Source organism: Melospiza melodia, chromosome 17 (assembly GCF_035770615.1).
Source record: "Melospiza melodia melodia isolate bMelMel2 chromosome 17, bMelMel2.pri, whole genome shotgun sequence".
NCBI lineage: Eukaryota > Metazoa > Chordata > Aves > Passeriformes > Passerellidae > Melospiza > Melospiza melodia.
The window spans coordinates 3,562,951-3,579,457 of NC_086210.1; the positions used below are offsets into that span (position 1 = coordinate 3,562,951).

The window sequence follows — 16,507 nt, forward strand, 5'->3', positions numbered from 1 at the left end:
ACAGCAACACAATGTCCGGACATCACACACACACAAACAAAGCACACACGGGCTCAACAGTTCTGCTCTATCAGAACTATGAACCTCCAACCCACACATACACGGGTTCACCCGGCTCACCCCCAGAACCGCTTGCGGTCTGCTCTATCAGAAAGATGAACCCCATCTCTAATACAGCTGCTCTGTCAGTTGAACCCAGACGTCTCTGGGTGGTTTACTCCCTTGCTCTCCTTTCCCTCCCCCGGGGGCCCCTCAGTACATACTGTATCTTCCTCCGCAGGCCAGCAGGTCCTTGTCTGTCCTCGCAGGTGGCAAGTTGAGAGGAGCGGAGCCCCACCAGGAAAAAAATCCTAGGGTGCGCCTTGGAGGTCCGTCTATCCCCCCTGCCCCTGCAGGGACAGAGAAGTCCCATCTGGGGTGCCATAATGTTTTGCGGAGAAAAGAAGAAACCTCACAACTTTATAAAAGTTGTAAAGCTCGGTATGTTTATTTACGACGCGCGCCGGACGCAAGTCTCTCAACAAGGCATGCGTGCCTCTGAAGACCTCGGGTCTTCTTTTATCTCCCTTCTAAATGCATATGCATACAGTTTCACAATAAGTTCATACATATTCGTTCTGTGTGACATTTAGCACCAGTTCTTCTTTATCAAAGGAATTTCTAAGTCGGGGGCAAATCGACCTTGTGGTCTTTGTTGTTTTTCTTTCTCTGTCTCCTTGCTGTCTCGGCATGCGAGTTCTTCCTTTAGCTTTGGCCTCACACTTTTCACTTTTCTTAGACACTTCATTTAATTCAGAATGGATCTTTACTCTGTCTCAAGGGTCCAATGGATATGGGGGAAAATGGTGCAGAGGAGGCGGTCAGATCTCAGGTCAGCCAATAGGGAAACAAGGGTTGAGGAATACAGCAAACTAGGGCAAATGGAGGGACAGAGAGAGAACATTCTAGGGCCAAACAAACGTGGGCAATAGGAGTTGAACTAGGGTAATTAGGCCAATGGGCCAATGGGGTAACCTAACATAACATAAATCAGCATGTGTCTGCAAAGGTCAATATGAGAAGAAAGCATCTCACCCTAACCTGAAAGCCTATTCCTCTTATCTAGAACCAGTCCCCCATGTCTGGGGGATTGAGACTCTGATGGTAGGCCTCTGGGCCTCCACACGTCCTCACAGCTGGCCCAGAGCAAGTCTGGAGGGGTCTTGGTGGCAGGTTGGGCTTGGCACACACTTGAGGAGGGTGTCTGCTTTCAACAGGGAGCTTAGGAGTTTTAGAGCGCTAAAAGAAAAGAAAACTAACCCTCTTTGCCTGAGAGCAGCCAGTTGTCCAAGCTAAGCTGATGCCAGGTGAGTGAGGAGAGACAGGATGGGGTTTGGAAATGTGGAGCAAGGCTCTCCACACTGTGCCAGATCTCAAGACACAGCTTCTCAGAGCAGGCCAGAGCTCCTTTAGCAAAGTCCCTGGGACAATGTCACTCACAGAATTCTGCCAACATTTCTTCTCTAAATAGAACCATACACCCTTAAAACAGGAATGTGGATTTATTAGAAGCTCTTTGAAATATTTCTCCATAACAATAGAAAAAAACTTCCTAGTGAACTGCACTACAGTAGAGGGAAATCAAGGCAAAACCATGGTTTGTCAGGACTTGCTTGATTCTAATGAGCCCCATGGTGCATTTGGAGCTGAGCCCTTGAATGTCAAGGTCTGAGAGGAGATTGCACAAACCTTTCCAGGAGTCAAAGACAGAAGAAAACCCCAGAGTGTCTCAAAGCATGAATGGGCCCCACTGAGGTCCATCCCCAAAACATGGTCCTCATGACTCCTTGGAGGAGAGAATTGGAGGCCAGATGGCACAAAAACCTCTCAGAAGCCTCACTGAGGAAAGGAAATTCCAAAGCACCTTAAAAACCATTATTACCTCAAAGTATTAATGAGTTCCACTGAGTGTCAATACAAAGCTCTCAAGGGACTCGTTAAAGCAGATAACTGAGGCCATGATTGCACAAATCTCTCACGGAGTCTCTATCAAAAGGGAAACACCAAGTACCTTAAAATAACTGAAGTACCTTGAAGCATTAATGAGCCCCACTTTGGGTTGTTACTGACAAAGCCTCTCCATGGACTAATTACAGCAGATAATTGGAGGCCATGATTGCACAAAGCTCTCAGAGACTGCAAGGCCAAAGCAAAACCCAAAGTCCTTTGAAAAACCTGCAGTCCCTGCAGGGAGCATTCAGGAGCCCCCAGCGCCATTGCTGAGCAAGGCTCCCCAGGGACTCCTTCCAGCAGATCCTTGAGGCCGCTGGGATGTGAGCTAGGGGGGGATGCTGAGGGCAGGACAAGGGGCTGACAGTGCCTAGCCTGGATGGGGCTGTGCCAGGAGGCCCCAGTGTCTCAGGACAAGGTGTCTCCTCACAGCCCTTGGTGGCACAGACCCTGCTGTGCCCCTGGGCAGCAAGACTTGTCTTCTCTTTGTCCCCAGCTGTCATCAGTGCCTCCAGTTCTCTGCTCTGCCTGGGGCCTGGGGATACTTTCTCTGTCATGTTCCTCAGTGAGAACCATTAAAAGTCAAAGAAACTTTGGAGTTGGATTCTGACTTGGAGTTCTGGAGAAGTTTCTTCAGCTCCCTCTCAGGGACTGATGTTCAGGGCATCAGCACAAAGCCCCAGAGGCTCATTATAGTCTTTGTGCTGTGTCTGTGCTGCTGAGCTGGGCTGGGCTCCTGGCCCAGAGGCAGCTCCTGGCAAGGACAGCACTGCAGAGAAACAGCTCTGCCCAGGAGCAGCTCCTGTGCACAGCCCAGCAGGGCTGGGGCACTGCCTGCAGCCACCCCAGGCACAGCACAGAGGCACAGAGAGTTTCAATCAGGCAGGGCTGGGAAGGGGCTGAGAAGTGCCTGGGGCAGAATCACTGCCAGCCTTGGCACAGGAACCTCTGGCTGCAGGAAAATGCAGCTGCCGTTCCTGGAGTGATTTCCTACAGCTGGAACATCCCAATGCCTACAGACTCTGTGAGTACATCTCTGAGTATTTCTGGTGCAGGGGAGGTGAAATGCTCATGAAGCTCTGATATGCTGTTGGCTTCTGATCAGTCACAGAATATTTCCAAGACAAGGATGTTGATAAAAATGAGGACATTTCCTAAGACTTTGTCTTCAGATTCCTAATACTGGAGAATGACATAGAGGGGGGGATAAATATTAAAGGACGATTATGAATTTTGACAAGTCCCTGAGACATCTGAACTGTTCCTTTCAGTGATCAATAGGTTCACAGGAGATCCCTGATGTGCCTTCAGCCACTCTGCCTATGGTCAGCAGCAGCATCACCCTTGCTGGAGTCATCAGGCTGAGTCTGAGCTGTTCTTTCTCCAAGCTGCAAACAGAACCTGCCCCCAGACAGTGCCCTGAAAACAGGCAGGATTCTGTAGGGCCAGGGAGAGTGCACAGAGATTTAGGGTCTGTGAGGGCTGGAAACCCCTGCAGGAGGAAAATCTCCAGCAAGCAGAGAGAAGATCAGGCAATGAGAGAAAACAAAACCCAGCAATGCTGTGGCAGGGTGAGTTGAGAGATGTCCACAGGATCCCCTCCAGTGCAGCCCCTCCCTCTGAACAAGCCCCCTCCCTCCTGTGCCCCAGCCAAGCCTCTGCCCTCAGGGCCGGGGCTCCAAGGCGTGCAGCCCCTCCTGTGCAGGCAGAGCTGCAGCAGAGCCGTGGGGCAGCTCTGCAGCCCCGGGCCCAGTTCCCTCTGCAGAGCACAGGGCTGGGAGCAGCTGCCCGGCCCCGGGGGCTCTGGAGGGGGCACCGCTGGCTCAGGGTGATGCTGTCTCCAGTGCCTGGCTCTGGGCAATGCTGTCAGTGCAGCCAGGAAAGGAGCTGCATCTTCCTTCATCCAATGCCAGCATAAGGACACTTGGAAGTCCCTCTGAGATTTCAGTCCAAGCCGGGAGCTTCAACCCAGCATGCAAACCTGTCCTAGAACATCTCTCAGTGATAAGATCCATGGGGAAAGGCAGAGGTGTGACACTGAAAATGCTGCTGGGTTGGTGAAATGAGCAATGTGAGTCCTTGGCTACAAATGTGGAGCTGGGCTGTGATGGATCCATCTGCGCTCAGCAGTGCCTGGGGGGTTTTTAAGAGAAACGTGGGACTGTGAATATCCTCCACCTGAGAAAAGTGAAAGCCCAGAGGAACTGCAAACAGAATGAAGTGACAGATCATCTGCCCCCAGTCTCCACTCATTATCTTGCCTCAGGGAAATCACTCTGTTCTACCAGAGGGCAGCAGAAATGCTGAGGGTTTCTGATATCCAAGAATACCAGGAAGTACATGGAAAGAGCTTAAAAAGAAAACATCAGAACTCTTCAACACAAGAGCATGTCTCTGTGTGTTACAAAGGAGGGTGTATGGGAAATTGCTTTGATTTTGGTTACTGGTATCTCCTCTAACCCTTCACTGTCCCTTTCTCCATGAACAGGTGCCCAAGTGCAGCTACAGCAAATGTCCAACAGCAGCTCCATCATCCACTTCTTCCTGCTGCCATTGGCAGACACGCGGCAGCTGCAGCTCCTGCACTTCTGCCTCTTGCTGGGCATCTCCCTGGCTGCCCTCCTGGGCAACGGCCTCATCATCAGCACCGTAGCCTGTGGCCACCACCTGCACATGCCCATGTTCTTCTTCCTGCTCAACCTGGCCCTCACTGACCTGGGCTCCATCTGCACCACTGTCCCCAAAGCCATGCACAATTCCCTCTGGGACACCAGGACCATCTCCTACTCAGGATGTGCTGCTCAGCTCTTTTTCTTTTTGTTCTTTATCACAGCAGAGCTTTCATTTCTGACCCTCATGTGGTCCGACAGCTCTGTGTCCATCTGCCAAGCCCTGCACCACAGGACCCTCTGCCCCCTGGCAGAGCTTGTGCCCACATGGCAGCAGCTGCCTGGGCCAATGCCTTTCTCAATGCTCTCATGCACACGGCCAATACATTTTCCCTGCCCTATGTCATGGCAATGCCCTGGGCCAGTTCTTGTGTGAAATCCCCCAGATCCTCAAGCTCTCCTGCTCACACTCCAGCCTCAGGGAACTTGGGCTCATCATGCTTAGTCTTTGGTATTTGGTTGTTTTGTGTTCATTGTTTTCTCCTATGTGCAGATCTTTAGGGCCGTGCTGAGGATCCCCTCAGAGCAGGGACAGCACAAAGCCTTTTCCACCTGCCTCCCTCCCCTGGCTGTACCTCTGTTTATCAGTACTGCAGTATTTGCCTGCTGTTGCAGGCTCCCAGCCAGGTAATAATTAGCATTGACTCCATGATTGCAGAAGGCTGATCCATCGCTTTATTCTACTACATTACATCATATCATACTGTACTTATTAAGAAACTCATCCCCTTTCAGACAGTCCAATACAGCTTTGATCTAATTGATCAATCAATCCAAACACCATGCAGTGGCCAGGCAGAGCTGTCAGCAAAGGAAGGGCCCAGCCAGGTGGGGCAGCCGGGGGATGCCGACAGCCTGCAGGGACAGAGGCGCAGGGCAGGGACACCGTGGGACAGCCTGGGCTGCACAGGGCACAGGGATGGGCAGCAGCTGCAAGACAGCCCTGCCAGAGCCAACTTGGGCAGCACTTTGGCCATGGCTGCTGGCCCTGGGGCCAGGAGGAGACAAGTGACCCTTGCAGGCCTGGGGCCTCATTGCCTCCTTGTCCCTGCTCAGCAGCCTGGCAGGGGCTGCCCCATGCTCCTGCCCCTGGCATTGCACATCCCCCCATGCCAGTGCCCATCCCGGGAAGAGCCCTGAGGAAGCAGGGAGGGACAGGATCTGCCTGGCCAGGGGCTGGGGCTCAGGCCTTGGCCCTTTGCATTCCTCAAACACATCCAGGTGTGCTCAGCACCAGAGACACCTTTGCCTTGTTTGTCCCCACCTGCCTCCAGTGTTCTGCTCTAGCTGGAACCTGGGGATACTTCCTCAGTTGCGTCCCTCACAGGGATCTATTTTAAGTCCAAGAAACTTCAGTGTTTCAATAGAACTGAGTTCTTGAGGGTTCGGTGACATCACTGAGGCGGTTGTGACATCACAGAGCAGGATATGAGACTATATGGATATGAGGATATGAGGATATGAGAGCAGAGTCTGCCATCATAGAGGGTGGCTCTGTGGCATCAGAGTGGGTTGTGACATCACCCAGTGGCTGTGTTACATCATAGAGCAGGCTGTGACATCAGAGAACAGATTGTGAAATCACAGGGTGACTTTGTGTCATTGGTCTTCTGTGATGTCACAGCACTTCTGTATGACATCACAAGGTGACACAGAGTTGGCTCTGTGACAAAGCAGGAGGCTGTGTGACATCACAGATATGGCTGTGCGACATCACAGGGACAATGTGACATCACAGGACTGTGTGACATCACAGGTGCAGTGCGACATCACAGAGATGGTTGTGTGACATCACATGGTCTGTGTGACATCACAGGGGCTGTGTGAGGTCCCTGGGGAGGTCACTCTGCCCCAGCCCCCCTCACAGCTCTCCCCAGAGCAGTCCAACCCTACTTGTGCACAGCAGGATTCCCCGTCCCTCTGGGTCCCCCCGCCCCCGGCTCCACAGCCTCCCCCAGAGGATGTTCCACGAGATCGACCCCAGAGCCTGACACGGAGATGGGGGGCTGGGCCCTGGGGGTGGCACAGGGGGACAGGGACCCCCCGGCAGCGTCCCCGCGTCCCCCAGGGCCAGAGCCTGGGCCAGGGCTCCTTCACCCTGTTACGAACAAGGGCTTGAGAGCGCTGAAAAAATCCCCAGCAAGGGAGCAGCAAAAACCAGAGTTAATATTAAGGGACAGCAGCACAGAGTTCCTTGGCAAGAGTCACTCTGCTCCTGACTGGACACTTCAGGCACACCAGGGAAACAAAGCAACAACAAAACCAAACAGAGTCCAGGTAATCAAACCAGAAATGAACTGAGAACTGTCCCTGTGTGTGTGACACAAAGACAGTGAGGGCAAGGATAAAAGGAATACAGCCTAAAAGCTTAACAGAGCTCAAACTTAACAGGACTTAACTTGTACCTTAATGTTAACTGATACCTTCAAGTTCACAATTTAGCAAAAGAGCAGAGTGTAACAGCATTTAACCTAATTTAACCTATGACTTTGCAATTTAACAGAGGAAAAACACTTTACAATATTTAACTTAGCTTATAACTTATATTAAAGGTAACAACTTAGTTACTAAGAACTACTCTTAGCAGCATTTAAATTCACTTACAGCTTGTGATTTAACCTTACCTACAAGCCTGAGTGGCTCAGTTATCCAAGGCACTCAAACCCCTCAGAGAGCAGCATTTCTGCCACATTTCCCCAGCACAGGCACTCCTGTGTGCACACAGACACAAAGAGTCAGGGCAAGGCGCCTGTGAGCAACTCCCCTGAGGGCAGGCAATGCTCCCTGAGAATGCTTTGGCATCTCCCCAGCGGGCAAAGGATTGAGCCTGGAGGAGTGGGGGGATCAGCCCACGCTCTGTCGTTGTTCAGGATCCCCGAGTGCAGCAAACAGGGGAGTTCCCAGCTGGGAGAGGCCCCACTCAGAGGGAGTCGCTGGCCCAGGAGAGCTCCAAGGGCTCCTTTTGGAGCAGGGCCCCAAGAGAGGGGCTTCAGTCCCAGCAATGGTTCATCCTGGCCGCACTTGGCACCAACAGCTTTCTTTGGCAGGGTGAGAACAGGGATCTTGTGCCACTGAGGGAACAGAAACAGTTCCCAGGGCTGCTGCTAAAGGAACCAGGAGCTGGTTGGGCAGCAGCAGTGCCTGGAGCAGACAGTGTTTGTGATGAGCTGCAGAGGAATCGAGCCCAGCACCTGTTGGCCAAGGCCGAGGCACAAGGGGAATTTCTCAGCTGGCAGGGTGGCCTCAGAAGGGGAAGGGGGGATAATTCACCCTGTCAGTGAGCTCCCAGTCACTCCCAGTATTTCCACATCCGTGCTCCAAGTGCTGCTCCCAGCCCTGATCAGTGGGGATGGGAACGTCCCACTCCCTTGCTGGGGCAGGGTCACACGTGAGCCAGGTGTGCAGGGCAGGACCTTGTCCTGACCCCAAGCACTGTCCCAGCTGCAGGATCTGCTTCCCATCGGCCTCTTCCTCCTGCAGCCCCAGCCCAGCTCGGTGCTGAACAAAGGGGCTGGGCTGGGGCCATCCCCCAGCAGGGGCTGCTCACCCCCTCTGCCCCCTCCCCAAATTCTCTCTGGGGCAGCAGAGCTGGGGCAGCCCTGTGGGGAGGGACAAGGGGATGACACCGGCATGCAGGGGTCACACACGGCCCCTGGGGATCCCCCCTCACTCCCACAGTGCCAGGAACACAAACCCCTCCATGGAGCCCCTGTCCCCCAGCAGCACCTTGTGCGCAGGGTCTGGGGGCAGCTCTGGGGGTCTGGGGGTCACGACTGCCCTAAAACCCCCTCCCAGCCCCAGAGCCACTCCAGCTCCATCAAACCAGCCCCCAGATTCCTGCTGTCCCCCACACCCCGAACCACTCTGTGCAATAGAAATGGCCCCAAGATCCATCAAAACTCTTTCCCACCTCTGCCAAGACCCACCCAAGTTCTCTCCAAGCCACACAGCCCTTCCAGAACTCCCAAAACTCTCCCATAGACCCCTCTAGAGCCCCCTTAACCCCTTCCCAGCACCACAAATGGAGCCAAGAGCCACCAGAACCCCTTCCAATCCTCTCAGGATCCCCTAAATTCCTTCCCAGCCCCCCGTGGCACTGACCAGGAGAGGCTTGTGGACAGGAACATCCACAGGTGAGAGCAGCTCAGGCACTTCAGCAGCGTTTTAGGCACTTCCATCCCTTTGGGCTCTTCCCAGAGGCTTAAAGATGTTAGAGGGAGGACTGCAGAGGGGGATGAGGGATGCCAAGAGTGGGATTTTGGGGACTGGCTGTTCCTCCTGCCTGACTCCATCTCTAGAATTCACCAGGTGTTTGATGTCCATAAAAACCTCCAGACCACCAGGATTCAGCCACCCTCAAAAAACCCCAAACCACCAAAATTCAGCAAAAAAACACCCACCAAGGAGTTCCCCTCTCTGGTCTCCCTACTTTGCAGTTCAGGGGCTCCCTCCTGTCTGGGCTCCTGCAGCCCCAGTGTGTATTGGTGTCCCCTCTCTCTGGGCTGCTGGGGCAATCCCAGAGGTTCCTTCCCCGGGCTCCCCAGGTGAGTCAGAGGGGCCCAGGGGTGCTGCCTGTGCAGGGTCCTCATTTCAGCACCCAGGGTACCCAAGGGTGAAAAACGCCAATCACTTGTTTTTAAAATTTTAAAAGTTTAATAGTAATAAAATGGTTATAAAAATAGTAATATAATTAGAGCATTAGTAATTTGGACAATTAGGATTTAGGACAATATGAGACAACAAAAGCAAAGAGTAACAGACGTCAAGGTACCTTTTTCTGGGCAGCATAAGCCCAAAAATGGACACACATTAACCGAGGATTAACCCTTAAAAATAATAACCTGTTGCATATTCACACACCTCATACATGATGCATAAATTCCATTCAAACACAGGATTCTGTCTGGTCAGTGTCAGCTTCTCCCTCTGAATCCTGACAGCATCTTCAAGCCTGAGAGAGGCAGGAAGCAGTTAGTTTCCCCTGAGGTGAGAGCAATAAATTCTCTTTCTCTGAAAGATTTAGGTGTCCTGTGGCTGCCATCTTGCTGTGAGTACCTCATTCCTTTCTTTAAAAAATACCTCACATACACAGTTTCTATTTTAACATTATGTTATAACCTAAACTATATTTAACACAATTAAAAATCAATTAAAAAATCAATACAGCATAACATCCTAACATAACACATAATATTCGTTTTAATATTTGCAAAGAGCCAATCATAAAATATGCATTCTTCACACCATGGGTGTCCCTCGTCCATGGTGCCACCATCTCCAGGCTCCTGGGCTCCCCCTTATCGGGGCGTCTGACACCGCAGGCTGCAGAGGCTCCCCCAGCTCCGGGGCCCCCTCTCCGCTGTGCCAGCCCCCAGCCTGCCGGGCCCGGGCCATCCCCCCGTGGCTGCGGGCTGGTGCTGCAGCGCCTGCCCCGGGCAGCCCGACTCTCCCCCAGGGAGGGTCCCCCGCACCCCCGGCCCAGCGCTGGTGCTCTGCCGGCACCAAACACCGGGACCCCCAAAATTCTGCCAGGCCGGAGCCGCCAAGGGGCGCCCGGCCCTTGGCCTGCTATAGATTGCAGTATTGGCTTTGTGCAAATGTTAACATGGATTTTATATGGGTGCTGTTAAAATAACTTTCTATATGGGTGCTGTTAAAAAAACTGTTATAAAGATACAGTTTTTATTTCTGTTGTTAATTACCAGCTATCAGCACTCATCCTCTGAAGGCAGTGTGGGCAGCGGCCAAAACTGAAGATGATAAGAAAGGACCAAAACCACAACCAAGGAATACACATGCCCTAAAAAGGTGGAACTGAGGAGGACCCATGCTAAACAGCTCTTGGAATACGGAAACTTCTTTGGGAAAAAAGTTTACTATGCATAAGTGTCACAGACATCTTTTATGGAAAATCCTTTCCTTAGGATTTTTCCTCCTGAAGAGCTGAGAGGCCTCAGGAACAAAATGTAAACATTGATTATCTGCTGCTGTGGAACACAACAGGTGGATCTGTGATTGGTCTCATGTGGATGTTTCTAATTAATGGCCAATCACAGTCAGCTGGCTCGGACAGAGAGTCCGAGCCACAAACCTTTGTTATCATTCCTTCTTTTGCTATTCTTAGCTAGCCTTCTGATGAAATCCTTTCTTCTGTTCTTTTAGTATAGTTTTAATATAATATATGTCATAAAATAATAAATCAAGCCTTCTGAAACATGGAGTCAGATCCTTGTCTCTTCCCTCATCCTTGGACCCCTGTGAACACAGTCACAGTCAGACTAAACAGCAAGCTGCAGACTGAACTCACAGATGCACATTTCACCTCAATCCAAATGGATTTCTCCTCTGGAAAATTCCACCTCTGCCTCAGAGCCCTCTCCCCAGGCTGCGCCCCAGCCTGGCCTGAGCACTCGATGCCAGTAGTGGGAAAAGCTGCACTGCCAGAGGGATCGGGGGCGGGCCGGGCCTCAGAGCAATTCTAGAGCTAAAGCGTGAAAGACATCAGAGCCGCTCAGATAATACATGCCAGCGCTCATCCCGGGCCCGGCCACCGCCTCCTCCTCCTCCTGCTGCTGCTGGGGCCCTCCCAGCCCGGAGCCGCCGTTTCCAGCGCCCAGGGCCGCTCTCTGTGGCTGCAGCCCGGCCCTGCCACAGCAGCCCTTGGCCCGGCGCTGGAGCCGGTGCCGCTGTTGGCAGCAAAAACCCACCCCGGGCAGAGCCGCCCCGGCCCGGCTCTTCCCGCGGCCTCGGCTCGGCCCCGCCGCCCACATCGCCCTCAGCGCCCTCAGCCCTCCGCCGCCTCGCCGGGCCCTGGGCCTCAGCGCCCTTCGGGGACCGCGCTCGGGGCAGCGACCGCTCGGGGCACCGCGGATCGGCCCAGCCCTGCACCGGCCCCGATCGGGTACCGCGGATCTGCCCGGCCATGCTCGGCCCCGCTCGCGCACGGCGGATCTGCCCGGCCCCCCCAGCCCCGCTCGGGCACCGCGGATCGGCCCAGCCCTGCACCGGCCCCGATCGGGTACCGCGGATCTGCCCGGCCATGCTCGGCCCCGCTCGGGCACGGCGGATCTGCCCGGCCCCCCCAGCCCCGCTCGTGCACCGCGGATCCGCCCAGCCCTGCACCAGCCCCGGGCCCGGCCCGCACCACGCACCCGCTGCCGCCGCCGCCGCTCCGCTGCCAGGGACACGCGGCCGGAACGGGCAGGGCCGGGCTGGCAATGGGACCCGCCCGCAGCCGCCTCCGCCTGCCCCGGCACCAATCAGCGTCGTCCACCCAACGCAATGGGCATTTTGAATAACGCGCGGTTTCTGATTGGCTTTTGGCAGATATTCAAACGAATACTTTGTGTGTTACGTTAGAAAGTGATGCTGTATTAGTTTTCTTAAGTAGTGTGTTAAATCTAGTTGTAGATTGTAACAAAGCGTTAAAATAGAAACTATGCTATGTAAGATACTTTTTTTTTTTAAAAGAAAGGACGCACACCAGTCAGCAGCCAAAGGACACCTCAATCTTTCAGAGAAAGAGAATTTATTGCTCTCTTATCAGAAGAAACGAACTTCTTCCCGCCTCACTCGGGAAGAAGCCGTCAGGATTCAAAGGAAGAAGCTGACACTGACCAGACAGAATCCTGTGTTTGAATGGAATTTATGCATCATGTATGAGGTGTGTGAATATGCAACAGGTTATTATTTTTTAAGGGTTAATCCCTTGTTAACGTGTGTCCTTTATCAGGCTTATTTTGCCCAGAAAAAGGTACCCGGACATGCATAACTCTTTGCTTCTATTGTCTCTTATTGTCCTAATCCAAATTGTCCAAATTATTATTACTCTAATTATATTGCTATTTTTATAACCATTTTATTATCATTCAACTTTTTGAAAATTTAAAAACACGTGATTAGCGTTTTTCACACTTTTTAACACCAATTCGTACATTAAAAGCAGGCATAGCTTTATTTTGTCGCTGGGATCACCCAGCCCCAGCTCTTTCACTCCCCAGCTGGTACCTGTGTCACAGGTGAGCCGGGAGATGATGCTGCCCTCAGGAGCTGGGGCCCAGCACCCAGGTGCAGGTGAGGTGCAGCAGTTCTTTTCAGGGATTCTGAAGGTGAAGGAAAAGGAAGTTTATTTTCTGACTAACATTTATAGGTTTTTAAAAGTGACCATGGATTGGAGGCTGAAAGTGCCATCTCTCCAATGACACTGGACAAACCAACAGTTTAATAAATTTCTTTTCTTCTATAAAGGAATGCAAAACAAATCTCAGGAGCTCATTCCTTCCAGAAAGATTATTGATACTGCTCTAGAAGGCACCTGGGAACAGCATCTCAATCCTGCCCATGTTTTCCCAAAATCGCTCCCTGCAGCAGGAACAGCTGGGTGCAGTTGTCACTGCAGATGTTCAGGCACCCAAAGCAGCTGCAGCTGTTTGTGAGCAGCAGAGCAGATATTCCCTGTGCCATCCCCTTTCCATAGGGATACAGAAGCTCTGGTTCTGGGGTATGTGATCCTGGCTGCTGAACTCCAGGGAAATCCACATTGCTCATTGGAAAACCCACCTGAACTTTTCTTTTAAATGTGATGGAGAAATGTCTCTGCATCCAGGGGCTACTGTGGTGCTAAATCACCTGAGGAGTGTTGGGGTGTGCAGGAACCCTACAAGTAAGGGATCAATAATCCCTGGACAGAAGCTGGGCTGCTCAGGAGAAATAATCCCTGGACAGAAGCTGGGTAGCTCAGGATCAATAATCCCTGAACAGGAGTTGGGCTGCTCAGGATCAATAATCCTGGACAGGAGCTGGGTAGCTCAGGATCAATAATCCTGGACAGAAGTTGGGTTGCTTGGGATCAATAATCCCCACACAGAAGTTGGGCTGCTCAATCATCTGAGGAGTACTGAGGTGTGCAGGAACCCTACAGGCAAGGGATCAATAATCATTGGAGAGAAACTGGGGTGCTTGGGATCAATAATCCCTGGACAGAAGCTGGGCAGCTCAGGAGAAATAATCCCTGGACCGATAATGGGCTGTTTAGAAGAAATAATGCCTGGACAGAAGCTGGGCTGCTCAGTTTTAATATAATATATGTCATAAAATAATAAATCAAGCCTCCTGAAACACAGAGTCAGATTTTCATCTCTTCCCTCATCCTTGGACCCCTGAGAACACAGTCACATAGCTCCCTCTCAAATACATCTGCATGCAATTTCACAACAAGTTCATACATATTCATTCTACTGATTTCCTGTTACATTTCCTGTGAATTTTTCTTTATCAGAAAGAATTCCTGGGGTCATTTTGACCCTGCTTTCCACAGCAGCCTCTCTCTCTGTTTCAGAGTTCAAGGGCCCCCCCTTTATCTCTGTCTTGGGCTGCAGCAGTTTCTTAGAGCACAGGCTTTTGTCAGAACAGGCAGTCAGGCTGTCACAGACATCTCTCCTGAAAAATCCTTTCCTTAGGATTTTTCCTCCTGAGAGGCTGAGATGCCTCAGGAACAAAATGTAAAGATTGACATTATTTACTGCTGTGGAATGCAACAGGTGGATCTGTGATTGGTCTCATGTGGTTGTTTCTAATTAATGGCCAATCACAGTCAGCTGGCTCAGACTCTCTGTCCGAGCCACAAACCTTTGTTATCATTCCTTCCTATTCTATTCTTAGCTAGCCTTCTGATGAAATCCTTTCTTCTGTTCTTTTAGTATTGTTTTAATGTAATATATATCATAACATAATAAATCAAGCCTTCTGAAACATGGAGTCAGATGTTCATCTCTTCCCCAACCCAAGAACCCCTGTGAACACAGTCACCGTGAAGTTCTACCTGTTTGTTATTGTAATCACCAGTCGTTTTAGTTAATCGCTTCTTTTGTATCGGGATGGCCCTGCCTGAGGCTAAATTGATGGCCCTTCTCTCCAAACAGTGAGAGGACGGGATATGGAGGGGGGGGGGGCATCAGAGAAAATGCAAAATAACCTCGGGACCAGCATGCCATGGGAAGCAACCCCACCAAACTTACCGAAAAAAACCCAAAAACAACGAGCCAATACAGAATTAAGAGATCAGAGTGATGTCTGGAGGTGAGGAACAAAGTACCGAGCCTGCAGAGATGCTGAGAACCTTTGTTGCCTCTCACCCTGAGCAAAGACCTCAGCTGCCAGGCTGTCACAGCCCAGCTCTGTGATGGCTCAGCGGGGATGGACAGAGGGGTCAGGGGTGTTATAAATAAAAAAATCTGCCAATTTTTTGGGCAAAAAAGGGTTGCAGAGTGAACCAGTTATACCAGTTGCTGCCAAGGTGAAGTGTCACAGACATCTTTTCATGAAAAATCCTTTCCTCGGGATTTTTTCTCCTGAGAAGCTTAGAGGCCTCAGGAACAAAATGTAAACATTGATTATCTGCTGCTGTGGGATGCAACAGGTGCATCTGTGATTGGTCTCATGTGGTTGTTTCTAATTAATGGCCAATCACAGTCAGCTGGCTCAGACTCTGTCCTAGCCACAAACCCTTGTTATCATTCTTTCCTATTCTATTCTTAGCTAGCCTTCTGATGAAACCTTGTCTTCTATCCTTTCAGGATAGTTTTAATGTAATATATATCATAAAATAAAAAATCAAGTCTTCTGAAACATGGAGTCAGATCCTCATCTCTTCCCTCATCCAAGAACCCCTGTGAACACCGTCACAGGTGGGACCCCCAGCTCTGCCCTTTAGTGGACAAAGCTGCACTTTCCTCCTCCTCCGAGTCACCCTGGGAGCAGTTTCGGACCCATCGAGCTTCCCAACCTTGAGCTGATCACTTTTAATAAAGGCATTAAAAAGGAGAAAAAGTCTCCTGCCCTGTTTATTTCACCCGGTGTCACCCACCTACCCAGCCCCAGGGGCCACACAGCGCCTGAGGCGTCCTCCTCCTGTGCCACCCGGTCGGTGACATGGCCCGTGAAGTAGGGGGCGGCCACCTCACCGGTGGGGACACAGCATCAGCATCACCACGATGGGTGGTGACCCCTGAATTGAGGGAAGAGGACTGGAAATTGTATCCTGACCACTGCCAAAATTGTGTGTTGAACCCCAAAATCAGATCCTGATTTCCCAAACTGGGTGCTCAAAACCTCTAAATTGGGTCCTGACCCCTCAAATTGGTTTCTGACCTCGCTCAAATCAGATTCTGCCTCCCCCAAATTGGGTCCTGACCCCTCAAATTGGCCTTGCAACCCCCCACGGCATCCTGTCCCCCTCCAGTTATGTCCAAAAAGCCTCAAAATCAGATTCCAAAGCCTCTCAAAGGGGTCCTGTTATGTCCAAATCGGATCCCAAAGCCTCTCAAAGGGGTCCTGTTATGTCCAAATCGGATCCCAAAGCCTCTCAAAGGGGTCCTGCTATGTTCAAATCCTCCAAATCAAATCCCAAAGCCCCTCAAAGGGGTTCTGCCATATCCAAACCCACAAATCGGATCCCAAATCCCCTCAAAGGGGTCCTGTTATGTCCAAACCCACAAATCGGATCCCAAAGCCCCTCAAAGGGGTCCTGTTATGTCCAAACCCACAAATCGGATCCCAAATCCCCTCAAAGGGGTCCTGCGCCTCCGGTCGGGGTCCCCCCGTACCGAGAGCAGAAGCCGACATCAGCTTCCCACCAGAGTACATCGCCCGCGCTCGGGCCCCAGCAGGGCCAGGAACCGGCGAATGGGGGGAGACAGTATCGGGGACACGGGGACCGGTGGGTTCTGCTGCGTCCGGTGGGTCTCGGTCTGTCCTTCGGGCTCCCGGTCCTGCTCCCGGTTCTTCTCGCCGGTGGTTCCGGGCAGTCCCGGGGGCCCGTGCGGGCCCCGGTGCTGCTCGCAGCGTGTCCC

At 51.9% G+C, this 16,507-nt stretch overlaps 1 non-coding gene across 1 annotated transcript; it reads right to left on the reverse strand.

Moving 5' to 3' along the window:
• Positions 1–11,119: 11,119 nt before the first annotated feature.
• On the reverse strand, positions 11,120–11,202 carry LOC134426093 (small nucleolar RNA SNORD45). Its single transcript, XR_010029870.1, has one exon. It is a non-coding gene; the product is annotated as a small nucleolar RNA SNORD45 (small nucleolar RNA).
• Between the last annotated feature and the right edge of the window lie 5,305 nt (positions 11,203–16,507).